Source organism: Portunus trituberculatus, chromosome 24, assembly GCF_017591435.1.
Source record: "Portunus trituberculatus isolate SZX2019 chromosome 24, ASM1759143v1, whole genome shotgun sequence".
NCBI classification, from domain to species: domain Eukaryota; kingdom Metazoa; phylum Arthropoda; class Malacostraca; order Decapoda; family Portunidae; genus Portunus; species Portunus trituberculatus.
Genome location: NC_059278.1, coordinates 17,331,989 through 17,336,988, shown reverse-complemented (window position 1 = coordinate 17,336,988; position 5,000 = coordinate 17,331,989). Strand labels below are relative to the sequence as shown.

The window sequence follows — 5,000 nt, the reverse complement described above, 5'->3', positions numbered from 1 at the left end:
AAATGAAGGAAGAGAGAGAAAAAAAATACAAAGAAGATGGAAAGATAGGTGACAGGATGAATAGGAGAATGAAGAAAAATAAAAGAGAGAGAGAGAAATAATGAACGAAGGAGGGAAGATAGGAAGAAAAATTAAAGACAGAAGAGATAATGACAAAAATGTGAAAGAAATCAAGAAAATGGAGAAATATAGAATCAGAATAAAGAAGGAGGAAAGGTACAAGGGAGAAGGAAATTTAGAACCACGACATATTGGTAGATAAGAAGGAGATAAACGAGAGATAAGCGATAAAATGAAAAGTCCTAATGAAGTCAAGGTTTCAAGGGCCATTTCGTGTAGCTCTCAGGTGTTATGGCTGGCGTGTGTCATGAAATCTGTAGGAAGTACCGGTATCCTGACACTCTTAAGGCTTTAACTGAGATACGAGACAATTACCACCACGTAGAAACAACATAATGAAATCTTTTATAAACATCTACATAACGAAGAGGTTGAAATTAATGGAGTTTGCAATTTCTACGTAGTTTAGTGGCTTGTGTCATGAAATCTGTAGAGGATACCAATATTTTCTCACTCTTAACCCTTTAACTGAGATATGAAATAATTAGCACGACCAGAAGTAACGTATTGAAACCTTTTATAAGCATCTACAAAACGAAGGAGTTGATACTAATGGACTTTGCAATTTCTAAGCAGTTTGAAGATTGATAGTGGCTATAGAATATGTACAAATGCCACGAAACAATTACCACCACCATAACGTATTGAAAGCTTCTATAAACATCTGTCAAACGAAAGGGGAGTTAAAATTAATGGACTTCACAATTTCTGCGCAGTTTAAAGATTGAAGGATGCTGTAAAACAAGTATAAATGTCTCAGAGTGATTAGTCATTAAGCCCTTCAGTATCAGGACGCATTTTCATATTCATTCTGCTTACTATTTGGTGATTTTACACAGCTTCAGAAACTTATGTGGGGATTAAAAGAGTGAAGACTGCAAGTGGACATTAATCTTCTGACCTCCATAGATCTTCCCTAATGCAAATAAAATCGTTTAGTGACACCAAAAATTCAAAGTAAAAATTACTCTAAGTATTAAAAGGTGCAACAAATAGCAGTCAAATGGTTAATAGAAATGCCCATCACTGTAGCTTTCAGATTATGTGGTGTGAATGAGATGTGAAATGTGGGTAAAGTAATAATAATCATTTAGCGACATTGCAATTATAAAGGTTCCAATACTAATGAAGGCTTCAGAAGATAAAACAAGAAATCTGATACTACCAGATCACAATTATAAAGCTTCTGAGTGACGCTGCCATGGCTCCTAAAATCACCTGAAGCACTGGATAAGGTAAAGCCAGATGATGCCAGGTGAAGCCAGGAGAAGCTAATACGCGAAACTGAGAAATGAGGCAACAGAGAGGAATGACGCAGAATTACTCCCACGCAGCCCAGCACAATGAATAGCAGGTCTTGTGAATGACCTGATAATGGAAGAAAGTGTGTCAGGGAATGAATAACTAGAGGGATAGGTTAAACATATATTAATCACAAAGTTAGGTTAGGTTAGGTTAGGTTAGGTATATAAAAAAAATGATGTACCAATAACACAGTAAATAAAATACATGATTATAATGCCCGTATTCAGAAACACTTTGCTCTCACAACACGACTGTTTTCAAAGGCCACAGAGACGATCAACGGGGTTTTCAAGAGTATTTTTCAAGTTAGTAACATAGAAATCTTGTCATTCTAGTTTTACCTCCAGAACCATAGACACAACAAAAAAAAAAAAAAAATGGTGTAAATTTAAATAAAGCCTTTTTTTTTTTTTAAACAAGCATAGTAGTGTTCAAAAATACGAGCTTAAGATACTGGTTTAGATTAATTACAGGTACAAAATATTTATAGTAAGTACGTAATGTTGTGAAATGTATGAGTGTCTTAATGTATCTGGTTTAGATTAATTACAGGTACAAAAATGTTTAAAGTAAGTAAGTAGTGTTGTGAAGTGTACGAGTGTGTCAATGTATCTGGTTTAGATTAATTACAGGTACAAAATGTCTATAGTAAGTACATAGTGTTGTGAAGTGTACGAGTACCTTAATGTAGCTGTGTTTGTAATTCTTTGTGGGTCACCTGAGTCAGAACAATTGGTGATGACTGTGGGATGTTTGGTTGTGTGCTTTTGCTCTAAGAACCACGTTGAAGTCAATAGAAAACACATAATCAGAAACGATAAATTAAAAAAAAATAAATAAATAAAACCTGATTAATAGAAAATACAAAAAGCAAACTCAGATTAAACAACACAGGAATAAATGAAGCGAAATACAACAAATAAAAGAAAATAAAACGAATTACGGGAAAATTATACATTATCGTGGCCAAAGACTGAAAAAAATAGTCGATAATCATGTTCCCAGAGTTCTTTGTTCCTCGCTTGCGTGGGTAAAGTGTTGAAGAGTGAGTCAAATGAAGTGATAATGAATGTAATGGTGCCAAGGACTGTAAGAACGAAGGAAAAAAAAAGTTGAAAGTTATGCCTGGAACCTGTACTGGACGTGGTAGTGACATTATGAGCTCTATGAAATCAGCAATGACGCAAGAACTTGAAAAAAATACAAAAGAGAAGAAAGGAATTAATTAGAAGGTATGTATATGAATAGTAGTGATGAGAACTATGAAAAGTATAAAAATTCCAGAAAACTAATGGAAATAACTTCAATGAAAATGCATCTAATAACTGTGAGGAAAGTCCGAGAGAGTTAGCCCAAAAAGAGGGATAAATGTCTTGAAAGCTCTCTCTTAAATGCAGTCAAGTCACAGGAAGTTAGAAATACAGAATTAGATAGGGAGTTCCAGAGTTTACAGGAAAGGAATGAATGAGTGAGAGTACTGGTTAACCCTTGCATTAACCCCTTCAATGCAGGGACACACTTTTATCTTGAGATCTGTGTACGATTAGACCATTTCATTGACATTGTGAAGGTTCTATGGAGGTCAAAAGATTAATGGCCACAGTCTTCACTACTTTAATCTCCCACATGAGTTTCTGAAGCTGTATAAAGTCACCAAATAGTCACCAGAATGAATATAGAAACGCGGCGTGGTACTCAAGGGGTTAATATTCGCAAACTTCCTCACACGACCATTCAGAAAACAAAAAGAGAAAAACCCTTCCATTGAAAGAGAGGTGTAAAATGAACCCAGCCACTTGCTATCACCCTGAGGACATCCCGCGACCTTTCCATAACAAGATGCTGCGTGTAAACAAATGAGGCAAACAAGAATAATCTCCCATAATTCCACTGCTTCCTCTGACCTTTACTACCCTTCCCAACCACCACCACCACCACCAACACAGCTAAAGCCACAGCCAGACACACCTCCTCCCCTCCCCCTCGCCAGGTTACGAAAGGTGAGGTAACGCTGCCCGACCCCCTCCCGGAGCTGGCCACAATAACAATGCCCAGCCACCGGATACCTGATACACACACCTTTTCATATACATACACACGCACAAACACTCGCACACGCACGCACACATACACACACACACACACACACACACACACACACACACACATGGCCGCCAAACATCGTAGAAAAGGAATGAATGGAATATGATGAAATAAAAAGAAATAGAAGTTGGTAAATGGATGAAATTAAACAGAATAAAGAGAAATAGAAGCTTCGTATACATACACACGCACGCACGCACGCACATACGGCCGCCATTGATTGTAGAAAAAATTAATGGAATATGATGAAATAAAATAGATGAATAAAATGAAATAGAATAAAGAGAAATAAAAGCATCTCATACATACATACACACACACACACACACACACACACACACACACACACACACACACACACAGGTAGAAAAGGAATAAATGGCATAAAATAGAATAGAAAAAGGAGAAAATGAATGACATGAAATAGAAAGAAGAGTAAAATAAAGAAAAAAAAATTGAATGATAATACTGGAATGAATAATAAAAGGAGAAAAAAAAAACCTCCATGTTGTCAGATTACGTAAACAAAACAAGTGATAAATACAAATTCCCAAACATATTACTCACACAGACACACCTTTAAATAATACACACCTGAACAAGGACACACACACACACACACACACACACACACACACACACACACACACACACCTGCTGTATAGAAATGTTCAGAGCTTCAAAATAATACTCTTTCATTTCTCACCTGTACAGTACCACCTTTTGAAAAACTAACACCACAACACCTGAAACTAATTACATTCATACACCTGTTGCTGTTTAAATCTTGCAATCAAATCCCCTTATTCTCACCTAGATAGACACACACCAACACACACACACACACACACACACACACACACACTCACCTTCCCAAACATCAAGTCAAGCTGCAAATCTCCACTTCCTTTGACAGAGGCGGGTGACTGATGGCACGGCTGTATCTTTTCTTCAAGACCAACAACAAAACGCTAAACGCTAAATCACACCGAAAGACCACAAGTTCGTACAAAAAATGACTAAAAAACAACAGCAGAAGTCCAGTAACGTGATCTAGGCTAGCGTTTGGGAGCCTGCGTGTGTGTGCGTCCGCTCCCGGCAAGGCTGTTCACCGTTCTGGCTCCCCCACCTCCTTAGCTGCCGTCACCAAAAAGACACCCTCTCCCTCTGGCTTCCGTGGAGACACTGAGCTCTCCGGTGTCCAAGCTCCCTCTTTATAAACGCGAGTGGAGTAACTGACGGAGACGATGAGTGTGTGTGCGAGAGGGAAGGTGAGACAAGGAGCCAGTGAAAGGGTTAGGGAAAGGATGGGGTGCTGTGTGTGTGTGTGTGTGTGTGTGTGTGTGTGTGTGTGTAGGGTGGTTGTGGTGGTGATGAGGTTTTTGAGTGGTTTTTGATAGTGGTGATGAATGTGGTGGTTCATTATTATCATTATTACTACTACTATTATCCTGCATTTCATCATACCTATC

The 5,000-nt window shown here is 37.9% G+C and overlaps 1 protein-coding gene across 2 annotated transcripts in view; it reads right to left on the bottom strand.

Moving 5' to 3' along the window:
• Window positions 1-5,000, bottom strand: part of LOC123508144 (ADP-ribosylation factor-like protein 4C) — a 41,804-nt gene that overhangs the window by 8,674 nt on the left and 28,130 nt on the right. The window contains exon 1 of one of the 2 annotated variants that reach the window (XM_045261666.1): window positions 4,398-4,716. The exons of the other annotated variant lie outside the window; for it this stretch is intronic. The gene's annotated coding sequence lies outside the window, so the exon portion shown is untranslated. Of the gene's footprint in view, window positions 1-4,397; window positions 4,717-5,000 lie in introns of those variants that run through there. 2 annotated transcript variants of the gene reach the window in all.